Source organism: Hetaerina americana, unplaced genomic scaffold, assembly GCF_022747635.1.
Source record: "Hetaerina americana unplaced genomic scaffold, ioHetAmer1.1.p SCAF_84, whole genome shotgun sequence".
Taxonomy (NCBI): Eukaryota; Metazoa; Arthropoda; class Insecta; order Odonata; family Calopterygidae; genus Hetaerina; species Hetaerina americana.
The window spans coordinates 1,263,888-1,290,747 of NW_027287472.1; the positions used below are offsets into that span (position 1 = coordinate 1,263,888).

The 26,860-nt window shown below is 38.7% G+C and overlaps 1 long non-coding RNA gene across 1 annotated transcript in view; it reads right to left on the reverse strand.

Annotated features, from left to right (window-relative positions):
- The window catches only part of LOC139698387 (uncharacterized), a 312,741-nt gene that overhangs the window by 31,938 nt on the left and 253,943 nt on the right, over positions 1 to 26,860 (reverse strand). The window contains exon 4 of the long non-coding RNA XR_011702912.1: positions 15,700 to 15,843. This is a non-coding gene — a long non-coding RNA (uncharacterized lncRNA). The remainder of the gene's footprint in view (positions 1 to 15,699; positions 15,844 to 26,860) is intronic.

Here is a 26,860-nt window from a genome sequence, read left to right on the forward strand (position 1 = left end):
TGAAATTTTCTTTTTTCTGGCCCTCTTTAACCTTTATTTTAGCATTTAATATGGGTCAAACTTACAACCATGGGATTAAAAATAGCGGAATCAATTATCACAACAGCGGTAAAAAATCGACTGAAAATATATTTTTGTACGTAATTTTAACAATTTCAAGAAATTTTTACCTGGAATATCACAGGCACGAAAACCGCACGGTTAAACACGCATGGGGCAAAACCGTGATCAAAATCGAAGGCGCATGGGAGTCTCAATAATGCTGATACAAAATATTGTAAGTATAAATAATACGAATGTGTGTATTGTCTCTCCATTAATAACGTATTATGCATTGCTAATTTCATAAAAAAACTTTAACGCACATGTCACGATGAGGAAAATACTCTTAAATTCAATATGATATTAGAATGGGATCAACTTTACACGATAAAGAGTAAGGGGAAGAATTGGTTAATATAGTATGCGGGCGCGGTCCTACTTTTCCGGCTCTTACATTTTCAAATATATATTTCTTTAATTATTTTACATACCCTCTTATGGACTACAACCTTGACGTGGTGGAGGGGCTTGTGCGTTCCGATGACCCCAAAGAGCTGTGTTGGCGGGAGTAATAATAATTGCTCCTGGCAGGGTTACCCATGCCAGATAGGTCGAAGGTTAGGAGCCAGACGAAAGGTAGTCCACGCAGCGTCTGTGCCTCAGTGAGGCGGCTGTAATGGCGTCTGATCCCAGTGGGGCGGCCAATAAGTGATGGCGTCACGTTAAAAACACTATTGAGGAAGGCAACGGGAAACCACCTCAATTATCATTCCCAAGATTTAAATGATGGACACTATAGTTGATGTAGACTAGGTTGCTGGATTGTGTTTTGTTAGGAGTCACAAAATATTTATTTGGTAGTTGTGTCCATCCAAAAACCTACCTTAACCGGTAGATTACCTCATAATAATAATAATCTTTCACATAAAATGATTAACTCGAAACGACAGTTAGTGTGAAAAAAATTTCACTCCTCCACATCTTTTCCGATGATAAGAAGTGAAATTTTGATTGGATTTCCCTACCCATTGGTTCCTCAACGGCAAGTTACCATTGGAACCAACTTCAAAAATCTCATATTTCCATTATTTCCATTACTACACTAGTGAGTATAGATGTACATTATTTCATAGTAAATTAATGCAGTTATACTTGTAATATAGTTTATATTGTAGAAATAAATTATATTAGTTCAATGGTTCATAAAATTAATTTTTTTATATTACAAACGAATATATACCAAGTTGCTATGCATTCCTAAGTAACTCAAAGCAGAGGAAAAATTTGAGCATGAAATTAATTTAGCACAAAATTCGGTCAATACAAAATATTTGATTTTTCTCATATTGATTGGTTTCAATTGTATATGGACATTACTTTTCTGAACATTTTCCTGCCATCGTTGATGAAAAATATCACAAAAGCTCTAAAAAGAAGCCGCAAGCTAAGTAATGATGGTTAAATTTATTTCAATGCCAATCCAACAGGACCACTACTAGGAACTCTGTCAAGGTTAATGAAACCTAAGATATGAAAGAAACCCTATATTTAATGAACAGTTAAGCCTCATTTATTACTTGTAGATGGATCGTCGGCCAATCCCAGTAGGCAGAACTTCACGCCGTGGGCTAGTCACCCTTCTCCTCTACCCACGCACATAGCCTCCATTTAATTATTCCCCGGGTCCTATGCAGTGGTGTTGGTTCCCCTTCCCCATTATGACATATCTCATTTCATCCCTTCCACACCCTCTCATATTAAGCCATAAACTCTCTCTGTCGTCTCTTACCCTCCCCTCAGACCTTCCTCCTCCCACTCTGCCTCCCGATTGTCTCGTTGCCTTATCAAAACAGGACGAGATCGAATCACACGGTGCAAACTTACTACATTGTTGTGGCTGGCCTATGTGTGGAGGGAGGCCGGGCGGGTTTGTAGCCGACCGTGAGACGCCAACGCCGAAATCTTACCCCGACGCTTATTGCTTACGTTATCAGCGTCCTGATTAGCTCCGGGCGCCGAGTATGGGTCACAAAGGGACGAGCGAGCGGAGGGGGTAAAGGGGTAATGGACGATGGAAGGCGAGAATGAGAGAAGGAGTGGGAATGTGGGTTTAGGGAAGAGCGAGAGAATGGCATTGATGAGGGCGGTAAACTTCAGAGAGAGAGGGTTGAAGAAGAAGGATGAAAGTAAAAGACTATAATTATGAGGAGGATGGGGTGGGAAAATAAACAAAAAGATCGAATGGGGGTGGAGCAGAATGAAACGGATTAGCATACATTTCGGCTCAACAGGAAGGTAAATAAAAGAACGAGAAACGAATTGATAATAGAGGAAGGTAAAGAACACCATAGTAATTATCTCGAAAGTTGATTCGAAGGATGGAGAGGAATGAAATGGAAATAAAATAAAAGATAACAGTAGCTGTGTTAGGCATTCAGTTGGAGATGCCTCGACGGCTTTAGCCAATTCGCACATTTAACAGCCAAAAACAGATATTCCAGCAGGCAACATGAACTCATTACTTTTGCCTGAGCCTCCATATTTTTTGTAAACTGGAAATATACAATTCACAAAGCCAAGCGTGTAGTTTGTGCGATTGAAAGAAATGCGATGGTCGGGGGAAAATATGGAAGTAGCTGAAAATATTTTCGAAAAAATAAATGAAATTATTTTTTTACATTTCTCTTATGCTGTAAAAATTTTCTTGTCCATATTAAATGGCAAATAATGCTACCCGCTAAGAAAAGCAATTTCTTTAAAAAAAACAAAATATTTTTAGAATATTTTGAGTTGGTATACTTATAAAATGTCAATGACGAAAAGGGATGAATGAATGAGGAATAAATAAAAGTATGAAGCTTGATACTTAATCGTAATTGATACGGAATGGAATGCAAATACGAACCTATGTGAGTAGAGGATTGAGAAGTGGTTAATAACCAACGAGTGGCATGACCTTAAGTATGAATTTAAGTCCGATGTAAAACGTCAGTTATACTCTGTTTTGCCTTCATTTATTTACACTCCTTTAACTCAAAGATAAGTATTCAGCAATAAACTTATTACTCGGTTAATAATTTTTAAAGATCCTATCCACGGATGCTATGAATGCTGGAACAAAAATACATGTTAAAAAACATAGACTTTGCAATTAAACTGTGCTATAGCAATAGTAAACGACATTCCTGGAAATGCAACTGTCGGGGAACGGAAATGAAATATCTGTACTGATTTGAAAGTGCCGAGTTCCAGGTGAAATTTAATCAGACTCAGTAATTGAAATAATAAAGATACATGAATCCGCGAACGGCAATGCAAAGAGTTCATATCCATGTAACATAATATAATTTTTAATGAATGAGGAATGGAATAATGGAAAATAAACTCCCATGAGACTTCAAATAGACCGAAGATGATATGAGCGTATATTTACATTCTCATTTATATGTATACTCAAATAAAATGTTGCGAACTTTTATTAAATTCTCAAAATGGAATTTATACTTTCTATGTATTTGACTTTACCACCATCTTTATTACTTTGATACGTTTACCGTTTTTCTTACTCTGTAAATTTGTATATATTTACGCCATAGCTTGCTATAACTTTAGTTATCACAGCTGAATTTGACTTTATCCATGAAACTTTTTCATAGGAACCTTTTGACGTGTAATTTAGCCATTATTAGGGCGTTCATATAGGAATGGGTAAGATGAAAAGAAATATCGGAGATAAAATTTTGGACCATTACATCTTGAGCTTGGGTTGGTAAGCATTTCACTTTTTACTAATATGTGAAATTAGAAGCGATCAATCACATGCTTTACCTGCAGACACTTTCTGAGACAAAGCCAAATGTTAAAGTAAATATCATTATTTACATCCTGTACTTAATTATACTAGAAATGTAAGAACTGTTGGACAGGGCTACATCGAAAACAACATATCCTCGATTCCACCAACTTTTGCAATGGACCAAATGAAATACTGTGGATTATTGCTCCTAGGAATATATTTTCCATGAGATTATCAAATTATCGGATAAAAAGTAAATATTGGGTTGCGGGGGTCATGCAAACCTGGAATGCTACTAAGAGAAGAAAATGTGCTTCCCCACATTAAAAATATTTTTAAAACATTTAATGACTCGATGAAATAAATAAAAGCAATACCAAAAACGAATGATAAATGTGACCCAGAAGAAAACCCCATTGCGCATAAGAGGGGAATTAGACAAATAGTTCGCTGCATATGGGTCGAAAAGGTAGGACTTTCAAAACTAGTGTTCAAGAATATGCCGGAGACGATGGGTGAAAACATCAAATTCTTCCTCCTAATGATTTGGAGGAGGGTTATGAGAAGTGCAGTTCTGTTCTAGATATCGTATACTTAGCAGTGAAAATGACAACGACTGGAGTCAATAAAACAAAATAAAAATGTGCAGCTGAGAAAGAAGGATCCCCTACTGAATAATGTATTATTCATCAGGCATTCCCCTACTTTCCCTTTAGGTCTGGAAACTTCCGCACCTTCATTCATCCAGCCTCTTACTTTAAAAAGACCTGGCACTGACGTCCGCAATTCCAAACCACAACCTTGTCATCACTTTCTTTTATCCTTCCCTTAAAAAAAAATCCAAGAGCGGGAAGTGACTACGGAGTTTCAGTTTCCCGGGCTTCTGTTGAGAAAACTCAAGATTCCAGGCTCAATTCCGCCTTCCTCACTAACTTTATGTTTCTACATTCATGACTTCCTTATCCCTCTAATCATATATATATAAATATATATATATATATATATATATGTATATATATATATATATATATATATATATATATATATATATATCCATGTGTGGGGGGTGGTAGTCCAGGGGTAGAGCGTTGGACTACTGGCCGAAGTGTCCAGGTTCGATTCCCGGAGCAGCCTCTCTAGGTAGCTGCAGTTTCACCCAACCTATGATTTTTTTCGAATACCAGATCTTCCTGGGAAACCATTACGGGCATATGGAGGAAGTTCCTTTCCTATGCGGGCTTCATTCCCTTTCATAGGAAGGAACCTTCTTTCTCTTCTCTTCCTTGAGAACATTCCATCTTTCCTCTTCTTTGAGAGGGAAAGTTCAAATCTGTTCTTCCTTGAAAATCTTTACTTGCAAGATAAAGACATTTCTGTCCTCCTCTTCCTTGAGAAAGGTGGTTTGGACCACCGAAAATTCGAAACCAAATGAGTTTCTTTTCTTTTTTTGTGTGTATTTGTCTTTGTCCAATAGTGCTAACTTCGTTTCATTATTATTTACTTCTGCGAGACTTTCACAAAGTGTTTTATAGATATATGTATATATATATATGTATGTATATATATGCATATATATATCTATATATATGTATATATATATATGTATATATATATATATATATATACAGGAAAGTCTCACGGATGTGAATAATAATGTACACGTGAAGTTAGCATTAGTGAACAAAGACAGAAACACCGAAAAGAAAAGAAAGTCACGGAAAGCAAGTGTGTTTCTTTTCTTTTTGGTGTGATTCTGTGTTTTTGACTTTGTTCGCTAGTACTTATTTCATATAGAGGGTAGGTGCCCTGAAAGGCGTGATTTTTGGTTTTGATTTGCTCATTCTTGCCTTTTTGGGCTTGGGGGACTGGTCGGTGTGCCACTCAGAGCTTTGGCGTTTTGTTTCTGGGTCGCGTTCATAAACCCAGGTTTCCTCACAAAAGATGACGTTGTTCAAATAATCAGGTTCATTTTCAATAAGTTGGAACATCTCACTTGAAATTTCCGCTCGGTTGGTCTTTTGGTCGTCTGACAACACCTTGGGCACGAGTTTGGCGCACCCTTTCACCGTCGCTTAAACTTCTGTAACAATGCAAAACACAACAGTAGACGACAAGTTCAGTCCATGGACAACCATCTTGATAAATTCCAAAGAAACTGCGGGAGATGCCGCAACAGTAACTTTTAACGGAGTCATCCGCTAATGTGCATTTTAATGCAACAATTTCAGAGCGTAAAAATCATTCGCCTTGACTGGGACTCGAACCCAGATCCCTCAATATCCGGTCGAGTGCTTTAGCCACTTAAGCTACCGAGGCGTCCTCTTAAACTCTGAAATTTTGGGGCTTTTAAAGGAACTAGATGTTATGACGAAATACCGTACATACAATGTCACATGCATTCGTAGTCGTGCGCGAGGCGCCACTGTCCACGAGGTTAAAAGCCCAGTCCATGTTTTGAAAATTTTCATAAAAAAATGAAGATTTATTGGTTTCATAAGGAATATGGGAAAGTTAATTTTGAAGAGGGAACTGGAAACATAATATCATATCTGGTGAAATAGGTAAATAACTAAATTTAAGAGTTTAAGAGGACGCCTCGGTAGCTTAAGTGGCTAAAGCACTCGACCGGATATTGAGGGATCTGGGTTCGAGTCCCAGTCAAGGCGAATGATTTTTACGCTCTGAAATTGTTGCATTAAAACCATCTTGATACTCAATCGACGGTTAGAGTCCAACAATTGTCTAACACGAGCCAAATTGTTGTCGGTTTTGCTGGTTGACGGCCGCTCAGAGCGTTGTTCGTCGTGAACATCTTCTTGGCCCTCCTTAAAGGCCTTTAACCACCTCGAAACTTGTAACTAGGACAAAGCAGTGTCCCCGTAAGCCTCACGAATCATTTTGTTTGTCTCCTCAAGAGATTTTTTCAGTTTAGCATAAAACTTAGTCATCGCTTGACGTTGCTCGCGCGTCGATTCTATTTTCTCGTGACACTGTCGGTTTACAATACACTGTGTGTTTACAATAACTGACATCCTGCCGCTTCCTCAGCTTGGAGAGCACCGAGATTGGTTTCGCGGCAAAGCTTAGCGTCCCCCCCTACCTACTCCAAGTGGCTTGAGATCTTACTTCAACCAATAGCAGCGGCGCGGGTAATCAATTGCATTACTTTCGGAACGCACCCTGTACATTTATATGCGCGTGTGTATTTATAAACATATACATATATATAATATATATTATATAATATTTTATATATATAATAAATTGGACAGCAACAAACAATATTGACACACACAAAAAGATCACTCACGTTATTTCTTGATCATTTCGACGGAATTCTGAGAAGAGGTCTTCATCGGAAGATATAGAAGTAAATATATAAACCGTCACGCCTAAGACCATGAGAATACACGGAGAACGTATAGAAAGGTGGCACACCCATTACATATTTTGTTTTATTATAACCCTTATTATTATGGTTATAGTGTAATCGTATGTTTCGGATGGGCACGTCGCTGTATTTATCATTCTAATCCAACGAAAGGCAACCTGAAAACCGACACGACTATAATCAATGACTCAATTCCATTTACATTCTACCTCAATTAATTACGCTTAATGGGTTCATTATTTTCCTCCCCCTGCCTCACTTGCCTAACATTCACCCTTCTGTCACACCCTTTAACATTTTTTCTGCCTCCTTTGGATGTCACCCAACAACAATCTCCCTTACGCCCCGCTATACCTTGTACTTCTTCGTTTGTTTTCCTTTCCGTCCATTTCGCCTTATCCATCTTTCTTCTTACCCAATTCTCAAAAGCTTCTAATGTAAGCCTATCTCCTTTTTCACCGATCTTTCATAATGCTATTAACCTCTAATCAACGATCATTTTCATCATAATGAATGAGGAACAGTACAGGAGTAAGAATAGAGGATATTGTTTTCTCTGATGAAAATTCTCATGAATGCTCTCAAGAGTAAAGATCACTCGGTTAATAGCAACGAGAAAGTGAAGGAGACAAAGCAGAATCTGTAACAATGTAATAAAAGAGGTGTTAAAAATGAGTGGGGAAGGGAAGACTGGGGTATTATGGGGGTTTGTACTGGTCAGAGGGAAACAGGCACAGGAGGGAGGAGGGGAGAAGCGAGAGAGAAAAGTGGAGGGAGAAGGAGGAGGATTATGTTGGAAGGGTAATGGTGTATTTGGAGCTTTGCTGCGTAGTATATTGCGCATAGGAGGAGGATGCGGAAGAGGAGGGTGTCGGCAGGGGAATTGCGAGAGGGCTGTAATGTTCGCAAGGGATGAAGAGGGATAAAAAAATAAACCCTAGGAGAGCAAGGAAGAGAGGAGGAGCAAGAGTCAGAGCTTCAGGGGAAGGTGTATGGGGATTGATATCCGATGGAGGCGAGGCGTTGGGCATTATGGTGGGGGCGGGTTGGAGGAGATGAGGGGTTGAAGTAGCTCCGGGGGGAGGATCGCAAGGAAGAGGGAACTGGGAGGAGAAGTTGGGGGGGGGGGAACGACGAAAGAACTCAATGAATAGAAGAGCAGACAGAATGCCGAGAATTACGGCGATCGAGACGTGGAGGACTACTGGGGGAGGAGAAAGGTTAAATTTAACTCAGTTTGAGGGTGGGAGGGGTGGAATACGAGTACTTTCAACTTTCGAGTCTTCGATCGGGTGGGGATGAGGGTTTTTAGGTGCCGGCACATGCATTTTGCATCGAGAGATTCGGTAATTCCCAGTGCTTCGAAGCCATGCTTTTTTTCTTTTAATCTTCTCCCTAAGTCTTACTTTTCTATTCCCCAGGCTTTTCTACTCAACACATGCACCCGTATATGCCCGCCCCTTGAATGCCCAACGCCAAGCATGTGGGAACTGAATGCTCTCATTCGGACGAGCCAATGCCATCACCATCGCAAAATACATTTACGCAGAAATTAACTCAGAGAGCCGTGGGTCGGATATCAGTTAATTATTTGCAAAAAGTTCATCATCTTACTATTGGAAACAATTTTTTGCTGATCTTAGATGTGTTGACAGCAGTTATGAAACCTTAGGTATGACATCTGACGAAATGTTTTGAAAATTTTCATAAAAAAATGAAGATTTATTGGTTTCATAAGGAATATGGGAAAGTTAATTTTGAAGAGGGAACTGGAAACATAATATCATATCTGGTGAAATAGGTAAATAACTAAATTTCAGAGTTTAAGAGGACGCCTCGGTAGCTTAAGTGGTTAAAGCACTCGACCGGATATTGAGGGATCTGGGTTCGAGTCCCAGTCAAGGCGAATGATTTTTACACTCTGAAATTGTTGCATTGAAATGCACATTAGCGGATGACTCCGTTAACAGTTACTGTTGCGGCATCTTCCGCAGTTTCTTTGGAATTTGTAAATAACTCGTTAGGCAAAAATAACTTGGAATTTTTAGATGTCTTTTACTTCATTAAGTAGCCTGAGGTTGGATATTGTCCTCACAGTCGGAAAAAGACCTGAATGATAGAGTAGCAATTATATAATGTTAATTTCTTTCCATAAAATGGTGTTATATCACTCAACTGCTCTATTGTTACAATACCTGAAACAGGCGAGCAAGATTAAAGATGAAATATTGTATGCACTGGGATTAAAATTAATCATCAGTGATATACTCATTTCTAAAATGTATGAGAATTTCTATGAAACAGAATGCCATTTTATTCAACCACAAAGGATAATACAGGAAGTCTAAATGCTCTCAAGTAGCAGGAACGCTGTTCTAGTTAAGTGGTCAAGTCCGAAGCTTTCATAATTTTTGGCGAATGACAAAAATATGACTGTCATTTCTTAAATCTATTCTGTATGGTACCTTGAAACCACAAGTCAACGCCATCTAGAATAGAAAAAAAATCCTATCATAGACCTAAAGTTGTAAAAATGTAAAAAATGGAATTTCTGCAAACTGAAGGAGATACTCAAAAACATTGATCATTATAAAAATGTAGGTTAATGAATCAAATATAGCCACACACAAAAGAGACTAACTCCATAATATGCACAAAATTCCAATCCTAAATCCAGAAGAACCTATCTTATTCGTTAGAAAATTTACATTAACAGTTTCTACCTCCCACCTCGTGCCAATTTCCATAAGGATTCCAAGATTTGCCAAAGTAGGCCAGCTGTTGAAAGCCGATTTTTCCTCCCCAAAATCTCATTAATCGTATTTCTTCCTCCATTTTCGTTTTGTCTTTCTTCGAGGAAAAAAGGAGAAAGATTGGGTATTCCAAAGGGGAATGGAAGTTCGCTCGGCCCCATCCGTCATATTGGCGCACTACCCGCAGCGCGTGCTTAGTTCTATGGCCTCATTTAATGTCGACGTCATTAGCCCACCATAGGGTTTCCCACTCCTCCCCCGGAGTTGCACCGAAATCGTATTCGGTTTCAGCGCAGAGGTTTGATGTGAATGGCTCTTTTGGCTTTCCGTTAAACTCACTGTCAGGAGATATGAATAGTTTGAAGAAGTTTTGTTGAATTATCAAGACCACTGTCAAGGGCTTGATAATGGCTTTTATGAGAATCCGGCTCGGTTCTCAATATAAACGACGAGATAGAACGAAAATGATATTTTACAATATGAATATGGATCATGCTCCCGGACTTCAACTTTACTGTGGACTCATTGGTAATCACGGAATTACTTCGGTCATACAATAGACACACGATCTAGATTTAAAATCGATCACAATTAGAGTCAGTGCAGCTTGAGCAAAATATTGTTTATGTCATTAAACATATCTTTTGATTGAAAAAAAATTTTTCTTTGGGACCAAAAAAAATGTGAATTTAAAAAAATATGAACATGAAGTTGGACCAATAAAAACATAAATAGTATACAGAGTATATGCAGTAGGTATACAGATAAGTACATGGTTAAAAGCCAATAAGAAGAACAATGGAGAAAAGAAGAACTGGATGGATCGGGTCAATCTTAAGGCATTATGAAAATGTAGAACAATGCTGGAAGGGAAATTAGAGAGGAAGGTGTCATGAGAGAAAGGGCAGGGGATAAATACGCAGGCCAAATAAAGAAGGACGGTAATTGGAAGACTTCGAGAAGAATCGATTGAGGGAGTTAGCAATGGCAAGGGAAGAGTAAAGGGCTGCTACAGGCAACGAATCTACGAACTCAAACGCTAAATAGAATGAACGCGAATCAGTGAACTTTTTGTATTTTTCTACTTTTTATTTCCTTGCAAGTCGCCGCTAGGGTGTGTGGCAGGGGGTGAATACACACCAGACTAATTTTGACTCTAATATTTGTACCCCTTCCACAATCGAACAGTGTTATTCTTTGTTCTTATCATTAATGGAAAATATGCCATCTTAAATCTACTTCTTCCACACAATATCTCTAATTATACAGTAATTATCTCGTCTACCATAGTACGATGGAGGCAAAAATATATTTTCAACGTCATTGCTAAAGATAAATACTTACAACTTACGCAAGAGATTTAATCTGTAATTTAACTTTCGCTCCGTGAGTGATCATCACCCTAGCTCGTCTAATATTTTGGATACGCAACTAGGTAACTGTTTACGGCTATTGGAGTTTTTCATTTATTCAATACTACTAGCCGTGAGAGCTTAATTCTATCAATAAAGTTTATCACAACAATATTTTACAAATCTAGTTCCTCTACGCTGCACGCGATCTAATTAGGTATTTAATCCAACTTCGTGAAGATCCCATTTCTAATAGCAAAATATTCTAAATGAGGCCTAACCAGCAAAAGATAACATTTCTCTTTGACCTTTTCATCACATTTTCCCTATTTACCCTGAATATTCTACAATAAAAGATAATACTGCCGAAACGGCTTCAGTATATATTGATAACAAAATAAATACTCCAATTAATATGGAATATTTGCTAATCTAAGTCTTAAAATGAAAAATGGGAGTTGGGACCTGTACCCAGGCCACCCGAAATTTATTCATCACATTAATCCGACTGCATACGTATGTGGAAATCCGGAGCCTCATCAGAGAATAATGAAAACAAAAGCCCGAGTATGAATGAATATGAATCGCTCAACGATGGCAGACAATAACAACTATTGCAGTGTTTTTTCCTCATTTACCATCAGTTTTCATTCTGATCCGGGAATAAATAGGAAGTACGCTTCGAGGTCCGGGGCAGCAAAAACATACAGTTTATTGACATTTGTTGAGTTCTCGAGTGGTGATATGCATCGCTTAGAGTTGATGACAGAAAATGTGTACTCAAGCGTGTTACACGATGGAAATGACAATTTTAAAATATTCTGTAACAGCAGCACACTTCTGTGATTCTTTGTATCATGGTAACAGTCATAGAGTTTCCACAGGAGGTTAAACCAAAGTAAAGAAATCAATGCTCCTTTTAATATATGATTCCATGGGAAGAAGTAAGAGGTCATGATCAGACGTTACTTTACGGATAGCTGGTCATAGGAGATTTAAAACATGACTCTGAATAGGATATTTAACTTCTTAGCTAATCTTAATACCAGACGAGTATGCCAGGAGAAGTAAGTACTTTTCTAAATTTCACTCTCATTTGAGGGTTTTCCGCATCCCTCAAAAATTTATCTTCTTTGTTTTGCTTGGCTGTCACTTAAAGTGACGTGTCTCCTTTCAACAAAAAGCTAAAAGAAAATTCAGTATGCATAGCGGTAAAATAAAAAAGCAAAATTCGTATCATACGTTGGAGAGAATCAACGGCTAACTCCACCATAACCCGAGGGCGTAAGGTTAAGAGGGACGGCTGAAGTAAAAGCATCGCACTCTTTCCTCTGAGACCCATTCCACTCTTCACAGATAACCAAGTGACTTGGACCTCGGAGTAGGACATTCGAGAGAAAAAAGACTAACTTTTAAACCCCGAAATCAAGGTTTACAAAAATGCTGTTCATTTGGAAAAGCAACATCCGAAATTTTAATAAAAACCATTGATGAATTCGTAAACATTTCTTGACACAAAATTTAGCAACAAATTTAACGATAATAAAATAAATTTCACATGCTTGTGGTAAAGAAACACATGCTAGGGTCTTATTGAGGCAGACACGCATTAGATTTTGACGTGGGAGATTCCTACAGTACTTCAGAGCTGGGAGACAATATAGAGTGCGGGTCTCAGAGTAGTAAGTTATATAAGGTAATATAATTGGTTTACTTCAAATACGCTTCAAAAACAAGGGACATATCGAGAAAGGTGTCAAATAAATAATTAGATCTAGTCAAGGTGACACTATAGATTTATCATAATCGCAATGAGAACAAATACAAGAGGAACTGAAAGAAAAAAAAACAGATCAAGTCCCCCTGGTATTTCGAAGAAGAAAATTCAGACTAAGATTACCAACGGAATGTGGGTAAATTGGATTGAGATTAGATATTTCTGAAACAGTTCAAACTCCAAAATATATTGGAAGATTTAAATATCTTGCGTAAAAATAGGATAGGCTCGCAAATTGATAAATGTAAATGCTCTCCCATTTCACAATATCAGAGAGAGATAAAATCAAGAACAGACACGTCAATGCATGCATGTATTTTCGATATTCAGAATTCGTGTTTCCTCATTGAAAATTCGCATGAAACATATTATTGACTTTCCACATTTGCAATCAAAATGCCAGTTATTTTAAGATCAAATACCACCCACACTAATGATGCATAGCAGAATGTGATCCATATTTCAAATTTTGTTTTTTTTTCCATCCCCATCTCGCCGATGCATAAAAAATCCACCAATTTAAAAAATCAAATTAATTTTACAACCCTGCGGCTGAGTAGATCATCAGTTCTACGACTTCATCGTGGAATTTCACCGCTGTTGGGATGAAACGGATGTCTCAATCCCTCGGAGCATACTTCGGGAACTTGATCTGGATCGACGTAATTGGGAAGAGAATTATTTAAGGGTGGAATCAACGGAGACGCTGAAGATACACGAGTTCCCAATGAAGACTCGGAAGCTTTCGGGAAGGATGGGTTTCTGCGAGAGATTGCCCCAGCCCCTACCCATCCTGCTCACCAATTTTACCGCCAGGCCATCGAATGAATGGAACAATCTGCCCTGAGGGAGTTCATGGGAGAGAGAGAGGGGAGGACGACGAGAGGCAGGGGACGATGGAAAGCTGCTCGCCTTAGAGCCGACGCGCGCCTTGAAAAGAAAACCGACAGTAAATTCAGTACCGACGTGCAATTTAGACTCTCACGTCGAAAGGGAGGATGTGACTGATTATTCTTGGTACGATGAGTAAATAGTGGTTGATATGAATCATTCCTGGAAGTGATTTTATGGAGAAGGATTTAGTATTAAGGAAGGCACGAGAATAGACTGCGATTTATTTAGGTGCGCTTTTTTCGGAAAGCGATAAAATAACTATCTTGCTTGTTAACCATCGTGTCACGTTAACATGGAAAGGAATTCTTTCAACGTTCAAAGTAAAGAGGGAGTTCTTTAAAGTACAACCTTTAACAGCGCTTCGAAAAAAATGTAAGGGGACGTTTTCCAAAGAGGAGCACCGAATTTATATTTCCAGTTTCTTCCTACGAATAAATGAGTTTTATACTTTAAGTTGATAAATGAGTTTTATACGAATAAATGAGTTTTATACTTTAAGTTGATAAATGAGTTTTATACGAATAAATGAGAATTATACTTTAAAAAGCAAAGCGATAATGCATTAACACATAATGCACAACCATTATTGGCTTAATAAGATTGATTGTTGCACTTATGCAAATGAACATTCGAAGGATATTTTTCTTCCAAAAAGAAATTTGATAAGTCGAGCTCTAAGTATCCCAGAGTTATTCAAACAGTGACATGTTTTTGCTTGTTTGTAGGTGCGTCAAGTTTTCACTGAATTAACAAACGATTGGAAAATACGTATTAAATCCGTGTGGACAAATGAAAAGTTTGCTTCCTTCAGTGTGATTGTATGATATGTCAAAAATGAAATAATAATAGTGGTATAATAATAACGTAAAAATCTCCTAGTAGAGGAAATAGTATACGACAAACGCATGCTTCCTTAGTTACGTCCAACATGCCTATCCTATTCCTCCCCTTTCCTCGCTTCCCTAACATTTGCTCCCCTCTATCAGTCTTCAACATCCCACTGCCAATCAGAATTCATTCCATCTATCAATCCTGCCTCCTTTGGATTACTTCCAAAAACCCCTCTCCTCCCCCAACATTCCTATCACTTCCTCATTTGCCCTTCTATCTGTCAATTCCACCTTTTACATCCTTCTCCTCACTCACATGTCAAATTTCGCCAATCAATGCCTACCATCCTGTTTCAATGACTTTGTTTCCGCGCTGTACAAAACCATTACTACAACAAGAAAACATATCTATTAAAATGAAATTCAGGCATTACCACTCAATGAAGCCTTGTATGCAGCCCGATGGCTGACCTTATCAAGGACAGTTTTGGTTAAGCGGGTGAAATTAACGCTAACAGCATTCTGAGAATAATACTGGGTGGTCAAAGATCAGAAAATGTCAACAAGATGGAACAGATCTTAGACGCCATCAGAAAAAGAAGAGCTATGTTTTTCAGACACGTCTACCTTGAACCAGGGAGAACTAATTAATAAAATATTGAATTCTTGGAGAATACGAAAACCAAAGTACGCTGATTTCAAGAGTTGCAAAGAGACATGCAGGAAATGTGAGTGCAGGAAACAAGAGATTTTCATCAGGAAACCCTTTTAATCCAGAACTGACTTTTTTCGATAGGGTTTTCCGATATAAATCTCTCGTTTTGATTAAAATAAGGGATTGTCACGTTTTAACGTATAACTCACCTGCAAGGAGACATATATAAGTGGTCAAGATGGCCGTCCATCGTCGCCATCCCGGTGTCATTCTTGGAGCATGACGTCACGGTTCAGTCGCACTCGGGTCCTTCATCACGCCGCTGCGGGATCATTCCCTCAACCCCGCGGCATCTGTCGGGGCAAGAGGGAGCAGTTGGCATTTAATTTCTACGGAAAGCATTTGAAAAATATTTCGTCAAATTCATTAAGCAGCCGAGAATAAAAATAAGCTAGGAATCCTTTAATATGTTCTGGAAACTCTCCGTTTAAACCCTAAATTAATCCAGCTTGCTATGAAACACTTTAATAAATTTACCAGAATCTACTCTTGTAACTACCCATGAAAAAGAATTTTGAAAAAAAAGGTGATTCCAAGATGAAGCTGGTGGAGTATCCAAAAGGAAGATTTAGTAGAAGTCAAATCTCGGCCAAGTCAAATAGGTTAATGACACCCTATTTTGCCCTTAAGTCTATAAGCATGGTTACGTGCAACGTGTTTCCGCAGTACTATATATATATATATATATATATATATATATATATATATATATATATATATATATATATATATATATAATAGTACTCTTTTTTTCATTTGCCTTTATGTGGTCCACAGTTTTTACAAAACGTGGATCTGGACATATTTTGAACTGGAAGGAACAACTGAAGGAACGAATCCAAGAGCCTAAAAAGTCGTTCAGAAAAGTGTCTTGGACAAAAAAATGACTCATTAGGGAATATAATGTCAGCCGCTAAGACGTGTACTGTTATTTTAAATACAATTTGGTACCTTTCTCCCCATAGTAAGATAAAGGAACTTCTTATATAAACCCAGGACACAAGGAGGTACTCGCTGACTTTTAGCACGCAATGTAACCTAAATTACTTTTGTAAGAATTACCAATCGTTTTGAAGTTATTATATCTCTTGTCAGCAATTACCGTGCTCGGCTTTAAGAGAAGCAGCTTCTATTCAATGAATTTTATCCCCGACCAACGCCATTAAATCCCAATACATGAGTAGGGGATTCATTTTATCTCTCTTTTTTTATTAGAATTAAAAAATATTGAAGACATTGTAGTTACATGGCAAAGGAGTCGTTTTAAAATAACATTTGCCGTGGGATGGTCTTCAGGAAAGCATGTGTGCCATGAGTGACGGGAAAAGAAAATTTGATCGTTAAACTAAAGAGTAATTTAGAAACACGAATGGTTTCACAAGCCTCGATTATTACTGAAGTTTGTGTCACAGGTTAAAGCAGCTAAATGGTTTGATTTGATTTTCAACGAATGAATTTTACTTTCATTCTTATTTGACATTATTTTTTGCTTTTTCCTTTTTTTGCAGCCATTCTGAAGAAATCGGACGACCAAATATTACAGGAGTAGAGAATGTAATCATAGATTAAAATAATTAAGAACAGTTATTCCTGTTTGAAAAAAAAATATTTTTTAAATAGGAAAATTTTAGATGTCAACCAGTGAAGTGGCCGAAAGCTTTGCAAAAAATTGAACGACTGGACGGCACGGAAAATCCTGTATTTATGAGAACGAACAAGTAAAATGACGTTCGGCCGCTACGTCATACTCGCCAAATCAAACAATAAACGTATTTTTGCATAAAACATTGATGCCGAAAAAGAACGAAAGTGAAATTCATTCGTTTAAAATCAAACCTTTCGCTTCGTTGAGAATTTCAAAACAAATCCGACAGTATAAACATACCTACGCGATACACGACTAACTTTATTTTACAATCTCTGGTACATGCAATTTATCCATAATGAGGCGGACTTAAGAATAAATGATCTCTGTGGTCTTCAAACAGGATCGCCAAAAATAACAGTTTACTCGAAAATATCTCTCATGCAGCAAATAAAATGCCGCGAAAGCAACATCATACCAAACGAATTGAACGACTAGGCCTAAAATTACGATTCCAGTTCCGGGTAAATGAAAGTAGATTACCCTTTGTCTTCACGCTGATAGGACTGCTAGGATAAGAGGCCGTGATGCGTTACCGTAATCGCATCATGGGACGCGTGTGGGATTTCCCTGATGAGCGCTCACTCACGCGCTATCGCCTGCAATTACCAGAGTCTTTGATTCGGAGACGGAGAATACGGGAAGCTGATATGGAAGCCCTGCGGCAGCACGATCCCTTGCGGGAGGAGCACTCAATTTACTTCCGTATCCTAACATCATCTCGTGCAATATGAAAAGTTACCACGCATATAGCCGATCTTCGTCTTATAACTACCTCCTTAAGAATTGTTAACTAACTGAAAGCAACGGCCCTAAGTGAAAGTTTGCCTTAAATTACCCCAGGGAGACCCAGAATGAACCACCCTCATTAGGCGCCCTCTCTGTAAGTTAATTAATAAATGATGAATTATAGTCGGTGAGAAATTAAATTCTAGCATTATATAACCAGAGAAGATGGCACCAAAAAAAATAATGGAAACAAACTCTCATGTTGACAAATTTACACATGTAAATGTCTCAATTTGTGAGCATAGCCGAAAAAATGCTGAGCATCCAAAAATTTTGGTATGTATATAGAGGTCCCACACTTTCTTTTCTAATTGAAAGTTTGATAAAATGAATTTTATGCTTGCCCTAATGATGTAATCGGTGACGGGTGTTCAAGCAGCGTATGGTGCTCGCCCAAATGGGGAGGATCTCTGGCTAGATGTTAGGCCGCTGTTCAGCTCGGCTGGAAACGGAATAGGTGCACGCACGTTTCCCGGGTAATTTCACCGCTCCTCCCCTATCGCCCCTCCCCTCTCCCACCCTCTCGTCACCCACAATACGGGATGCATGCCCTCATCCTCGGCATTCGCTCCATCCCTCGCCCTCCCATTCTCACCCCATCCCAGGACGGAATGAATGCGTCCCCCCGACCTACCCGTCCCCCTCCCCAGCCCCCCGCGTCCCCTTCCGGTCTCCACCGGCCACGGTCGATGCACCCGACGACACCACGCCTCGACGGGTGGACTAGACCGTTCGTCTTGCGCTCTCGTTCATGAGTCTCGAGGGGACGGGGGAGTGGTGGGAGGGGAGAGTAAATAAACAGCGATAGGAGAGGTGGAAAAAAGAGGGAGAGGAGTAAAGAAGAGAGGTAGAAAGAAGGTCGTCTCCCTTTCCTTGAAAATTGCAAGCTTTAGGCATCGTCTGGAACATCGCTGTGCGCTCCTACGGAGCATGGCTACTTGAATACGCATACGATTGGCCCGCGAGGGAAGCGGTTGTTCAGCTAAGCAGATCGGATGAAGAACAGGGAATCTCGTCATGCGGCCCAGAGCGTGAATGGAAAGCGAAAGGCTAAATGCATTTGACGAGAATGAGGATACGAGTAAAATAAGTACTGGATGTAAGCGGAGACACGCAAGTGAGCAGGCATATGATGCTGAGCTCGCTCTTTGAATTAAAACTTGAGTAATTTTCCGCATATAGCATTTTATTTATTTCTTGAGGAACTCGGAGGAGGCATTTTTTTACAAAAGCCGCAAGAAAAATGAAAAAAGGGACACCAGAGAAGCGGAATGTAATCTTTTTTTTTGTATTCTTTCTACAGAATGGCCGAGTTGTACTTTTTTCTTGAGGTTTTGATCCCTCGGGTGGATAATTCCTTGCAAGTATTGCATCCCGTCATTTAATGAAAAATCTTTAATCATTCTAACACCAACATCCCGATCCTCTAAGCCAAAAACTTGATAATGTAGAGTGCATAACGTGAAGTTGAGTTCAACATTGCACATCACGATCTGAATGAAGCAATCGAGAATGAGCTTACTACTTACACATTCCATACCACCAGTAAGTAAGGGCAAGTGAATCAATATTGGCCCTGTGACTTTTTCTGTTAAGTCGGTCGAGAAAACTGGGACACGAAAATTTTAACTTCAGGGGGCTCATATGTGGTACGCAAAGTTTTATCTACTTCATGAAATACATGCAATTATCAGTTTAAGAAACTTTCCATAAATGATAAAGTCATGGCTTGAAAGCGTTTCGACGTTGAGTGTAAATTGCCTGGAATAATTAAGGCCACGAACTGCATGTGAATTCAGTCGGCAGTTCAAGAGCTCAAGTTTTTTTTAATGTCATTTGAGCTGTTGCATTCACGGTACCTTTCACGTTCCGTCGACAATGGATTCAACGACTGCATTATTCTACAGAGTTACCAGCGCACATTTCTAGGCCGTATTGTTCATATTTTTTTGTTTCTCTGTCGAAATTTCTGAGCTTGGATTTAAAAGTTTTATACACGCTTTGCCCTTCTCCCATTTGAAAAAAACGTTCCTTCTCTGGAACCTTCCATCCAGCACGTATTGTTCTCTCGACATTTTCCACCGATTTCTACTGCAGCTAAAGTCGGAGATGCAAAAGGGTAAATATGAACCAAAACAATAAAATGGCCTGAGGAGGAGGAGGAGAAAGAAAAGATTTGACCCGTGTGAAGGAAATGGATCGTGACGAAAAAATGCGGAGAGGTGAAAACTGCGAATGTTTAAAAACAAAGGAGGAGTGGCTGGGGTAAAAAGGTCTTCTCTGCGAATGATTCAAGAGATGGGGAGGGTGGGAGAGAATATGTGGCTATGAAGGAGTGAATGGAAGAGAGTAAGAGAGACCCCACGAGAGAAATTGGAGAAGTTTTTGGAGAGGGAGGGACGGATGGCCAACTGCCAAAGGAACAGAACTGTAGGTTTCTGACATCTCTTAATTTTTCATGCCAAAATTTCCATTCTAGAGAGAAACTTCGTCTTGGTGAAAATTTGGCTCTCAAATCCCCTTAGGTAATTGGTATGTCACAAGCAATAATTGACCAGCAATACAGTCGTGCTGATCAAGAACGTTACTGGATGCATAATTACAAACTATTTTAATATTATTAGCGTATTCAAAGACCAGCATACTTGAGTCGTCACACAAAAACATATGAATTCAATTGTGGCTTGAGAATTTCAATTGAGAATACCAAGCCTAAAATACTGATTATCCTTGAATTGATAACTTCTGAATATGTTTTAGATAATTTTCTTAGCTTACTCAGGTTTTTCGCAACGATAATTAGGGTAGGAAAGAAGTGAAAGTGAGCACAAGTATACTACTATATAGTATGGTTGGGTGCCTTTGAGAATATGTATTATTTTATACAGTGGAGAGAAATCTGGGGTCGGCATTGACCAATTTTTAATGAAAAGTCCGTGGGTTTTTACAGTTTTATATATAATCTAGCGGGCGAAGTACTAAAATTGAAGTACTTACCGCACTCTACCCAAATAAAGAAACGAAATACTATAAAAAATTCCACCAGAGATTCGACCCAAACCCCCTGGGAAGTCAATGCTCTGACCACCGCACTTCTTATTCCCTATCCCATATATACAAGTATATATCCCAGAGAAGCATTAACCTTGTGTGGGGGAGTCGCACGGAAGGCCGGGAATAGGAAGTCTGAGAATGAGAAGAGAACGACGAAGCGTGAGGCGAAAACGCCACGTCAGCCACCACGCCATTCCTGGCCCTTTTCCCGCCCCCCCCTTCACCGCCTCTTCGCCCGTCCTGCCCTCTCCTCTTCTCTCGATGGCCTAAAAAATTTATCAGGTCTTCGATGGGAGAGATGGAGTCTGCAAGGGGAAAATAGCATAAAAAAGAGAGGGGAAAGGGGGTGGAGAGATGCATGAAAAGGTGAGGAAGAACTAGAGAGGAGAGTGGAGGGAGAGAAGAGGGAGGAGATGGAGGAGGAGGAGGGAGGTGCGAAAGGATGAAAACGAGTCGAGGGAGGAGCGAAAAGTGTTGCAGATGGAGTCGGTGGGGGAAGGAGCCGGGCTTGCGGACTCTCCTGCTGGGAAGATTGAATGGTGGTCGTCGTCGGTTTGGGAGGGAACGGGTGGGAGGAGGAAAGATCTTTCACTCCGCCCCTCCAACCCGCTCCCCTCCCGGGCGCAGCGCAAGAGGATGGGGACAGGAGGGACAGGAGGAGAAGGAGAGTCTCCTACGGGGAAAGGGGAATGGACCGGGACGGTTAGGGACGGGAATCGGCACATTATGCGCCAGGCAAAGGATTTAATTAAAACTAAATTTTCCCGAACGCCCGCTCCGCAAATGCTTCTCCGCTTCGCTCCTTTATTGCGGAAGAAAGGCGCATACAATTTTTTGCATCCGCCTTTAAGTGGTTCCTAGATACCTTTTCAGAGGATGCCTTTCAACTTCACATCGTAGGCATCTTGCATTTATTATTCAAGAAGTTGAATGAAGGAGCACGGCAAGAAAGAGGGAACGCAAATTTTCATTCTTACATTCATTACCTGTCGCGCTTTGACGTGACATTTTCTCGAGGGATTTTACGCTGACTCCACAGTGCTCACGGCCAGTCGTAGTATTACATTTGCTACCGTATGCTAGGTATTTTTTGTGACGCAAAAAGTTCACGATTTATCACTTTATCTTCCCCAGAGCTAAGGCAAAAAAAGAATTAGAAAAGATATCGGTTAAATAGTTCTCACTATAGCGAAAATATTATACGACTCTTCTGACATAAGAATTAATAGTAGAATTTACTGTTTCCTCAAAATTAAATAGTTTTTTTCAAGTTAATATTTAATACTTCATGAATTATATGATGAAAAAACAACCATTCTTAAAGTTACAACCGAGCTATTTTCAGAAGGAATAAATGAAAACTCTATTCGAACGTTGACTATGCTACAATGTAGATTGTAAGCATACGTATTATGTGATACAAGTTCCCTTATCTTCGGGTAAGACACCTTCATTAGACATTATAACACTCATTTCAAGCAGTACTTGAAAAAGAGATAACCTAACGTTCACTTTGCAGTGGACCAAGAGCCAAAAGTGTAAAAAAAATGTTATGCATTTATTTCCATTTGGTATTTAATTTTTTTATTTCATCGCTATTGAAAGAAATAAAGTACCATAATCAATTCGATGACAATAAATTCCAAATATATTTTCTGAAATCAGATATTTTGCTCGTTTTAAAATATTTGACTGGACTAAGATGAATTCAATAATCTACAATAACAACTTACTCCAATGTTTTAACCAGAGCAATTTTAAATCTTCAGTGAGTTACATTTACCCTCCTGAAGTGATGAGTAAATTTACTTTAAATTTATAAACAATTCCGAGGATATGGCTAGTTTCATATTCATGCACATTAATATCGCATTTTTTGGAGGCAAAAATTAATAGTTGGGCGTGATATATTCAACCTTTTAACGTTATCACACACACACTCGATAAATTTATGTCCATCTGTCCCCTTCCACATAGGAAGAGGAAGGACACGCGTCTAGGTAATGTTCCAAGAACTATTCGGAGAAGCAAGTATAAGTCTGTCAATTCGCCTCCGTAAGGAAATGAATTCGGATCAGCAATCTTCCTAAGGGCGCCTGAGAAGGTTTCCACGCTACTGCCCCCTCACCCTGGATTCGACCGTTAATTTGAATATAAATGCATTCTGGACGCGGAGGGCCGTTTACATGCACCTCGGCCGCACGTGCGAAATTCAGGAAGTGCATTCGAATAATGCTCCCCCACCCACCGGGCTCTTCACCGTCTCTGGTCGCCCATACCGGAGGCAGTACTGGGGAACACCCCTAAACACGGGCGCGTCTTAACCACGCATTGCAAATGGATTGGGGCGTGTTCTGAGGGCGTTCCTCACCAGCTCCCCTCATCCCCCTTGCATTATATATGTACATGCACACACGAGCAGAGGCGGCGAGAGGACGTACGGCCGGCCCTATTGGTTCTCTACGAAGGAGAATCGTCCCGCGGGGACGGGGGGGGGGGGGGGAAGGACGAAGGAAGCGAAGGAGAGGACGATTAATGTCTCCGATGTCTTCTTCCGAAGTCTACTTCTTAAGGCCTCCGGATCACTCGGAACCGACTGGTCGCCTCGAAGCGGGAGTAAATTGAGACGGAGGGATACATAGCGTTATATATGGTGTACCGGAGGGAGTTAGATTCGAAAATAGAGGACGGAATCCGCTTATTTCCCCTTAAGTATAAACTTCGAAATTCCAAAGAAGCTATTCCATAAGATTTCTTAATCAAAGTGAGCTTATGTTCGAGAACGTTTTCGGAACCGACCCTTCTTAAGGAAAGGAAAGCAGGTTTTGTCATACTTGTAAGATTCTTCGACCACTTCTAAAGAAAGATGAAATTATATGTATTTTAAGGATTTGGGTCTGACTTTGAGAAGTCCGCCACAAGTAATTTTTTCGTGAAATTTCAGACAATAATCATGAGTGAGATATTTCATAAAATGAAAAAACCTTTCACACTACAATATTATTTCCATATAAAATATAAAAAGCGTGTTGTAATTCCCAGAGCTACATGTTGGAATTCCCAAAATTACAACTATGTAAAAACAATCGAGAGTTAGAATATTTTTAATCAATGACATTTTAGAGACAGAAAAGCAATAGCCTAATATAATGGTACAATGGTACTAGACACAAGGTACAATGAATTCTAATACATATCCCAAAGATTATTTTTTGATGTTTTACGTGAAGATATGGGTTTGATAAGGATATTTATAGTGATTCTACTACACACCTTTAGAGTGGAAAACTTTTCACATGTTAATTGTAAATTAAATTTCAAAGCTATAACTAATAGTTTAGAGAAAAATTATTTTGAATAAGTTGACAACATTGTTATTTAAATTGAGCAAGTATGACTCATAAAAACGGAATACTAAGATTAATAAAATTTTACTTTATTATTTATTTTGCGAAATTTTTATAACGCTAATAAATTGATCACTGGCATGCCATTAACTACTCGATGGATGTTAATTGTCCTTTGCGTACATCCAGCTTTCTATTCAATTGCGCGGTTATATGGGATTTTTAAAAAGCTATTGTTATTATTTAAATGAAAGGATAGCATTCGTAATTGAATAACGAAGAAAATTTGAGTTATTTCAAATTAAAGAAATGAAGAGCAGACTTCAGATGAACACACTGGACCGACGTCTATCGGAACGAGGAAATAATATTAAGAAAAAAATACTCCGAGATTTCCCAGAAGAACCGCAGTTCAAACTGAGTGGTTTTCGTCACCGAATCAAATTTACTTGCGCGCGAGAAGATGCGATGTGGGGATACAAGGCGATAAAAAATGGGAAAAGAAGAAAAAAGGACAGAATGACTTTTTTGAAAAAAAAAATCTTTCCGGGCAAATGATGAAAATTCGGGAGTCCCTCTCACGAGTTCCAAAATAAGAAGAATGAATCTAAGGAAGGTTTTTCGAAGAGATAATGGAAGGAAGAAAGATGAAGGATGATGGAATGAGAAAAGGTGCAGTGGGTTATAAAAGCACTACAGCTAAAAATCCCAGAGTGACTTTAAACATACCCCTTATCCCCTTCATTCAATATATATATTAATCGTCCTTTTCAACCAACAAAGCATTCAGAATGGATTTAGAGGACGCAATGCCACTTTTTTCTAAACTTGAATAATTGTTAAACTCCGCTATTTATTGAGGTACGTGTCACCCTTGAGGGAAAGACGCGCTCCAGGAGTCATATTGCATTTGAAGGTAGCGTTTTAGTCTAAAACTATATCAGAGCCAATAAATGGATTTTTCACCAAAGAAAACGGTATTTCTCATGAACAAGGAATTATATATTTTTTATTTATATATTCCTATGCTTAAATAATTCCTGCCCCATTTGTTATGCGAACATAATTCAACTTCATATTCTTAATAATTACCTCTCTCAGCATAAAGGCGGCCAAACCAATAAATTATTTTTTAAATCACGCTGATATCCGGGTATTTCTGTCACAAATATGAGAACTTCATTGGGAGATTCTCCAATTATATGCCATTGCAAGATAACAGCCCAGAGTACTTTTTACAACTCACATTTTTTCTGAAAATATGTTAATGCCAGTAGGATTTCTAAAAGATAGATTTGGATGTGTACATTTACAAGGCAGATCACGTACGACGTTTCGAGCTGAACCATGCTCTAACCCTAATGCTCTAACGCTAGCTAGATGATGGAAATTCTCAATAATACCTTAGGTAATATTTAGGTTCAAAGTTACGCAAACGCAGAAGTAAATCAAGATGGGGATAAATGTAGATGTTATTAATGCAGGTTACGCTATTATATATTTACACCAGTCACAATTTTATTATTTTAATAAAATTGAATGCGTTGTCCACAATTTTCCAAACATAAAAACCATTTCACCTCATTGAAAATGTAATTTAACTTCAAGACATAAAATTTATTGGTTGGATTAAGTCTTCCATCCGTCCACTCAAAAAAAATATAAGCGTTGTTGCAAATAAGATAAAGATATCTCTTAGGCCATTAATAGCCTTATGCTATTATCTGGTAGGCCGTGAGAAGAAAAAAATCAAATAGATCAGAGAGAAACATGTACTAAAAATCCAGATAAGAAATTAGTTTTCCAAGGCTTCCAAGTTTTGCTGATCTTCAAGACCTCAGCTATTAAGTATGTTTAAGGTAAATAGCAAAGTTCATGATGGAGTAAGGAAAGCTACCTGCTTTTTTTTAACCATCAAGTCAAGAAACACTCCTTCATAAATTTTCTCATTGAGGAAGCAAGTAAAATTTTTACTTTCGCCACTTGAATTAAGACTCACTTTATTCTTTGTATCATGAAATAATCTTTGAAACTCACGACCAAGTGAGAAAACAACCTTTACACTAGATAACTCTGACTTTCCTTAGATCTTAAGAATCATATGAATTACAATTTCTTTAATGAGAATTTGGAAGCTTAGTAACCCATAATTAGTTCCAAAAAAAGTAATAATGCTCAGGCTGAACGAAATGATGGAAAAATTAGGTCAGTACATCTTCATGCATTTTTTTACTCTCGCATTATTAGCAAAGTTAGTTCCGAAAAGCGCGAGAATAATGTTAAAAATTAGTTCAAACAACTATCTAGGCAAATATTACTTCGGATTTACAAATAAGAGAGAAAGAGATGACGCTATTGCAGTGATGAGAAAATTAATAGAAAGGAAAAGGGAATACCCGTTATTGCCCGTGATTTTCAGCATATGTGCTGAGTAAATACTAAGGGTAGCATGGGATGAGCTTGAGCTAGAAATAA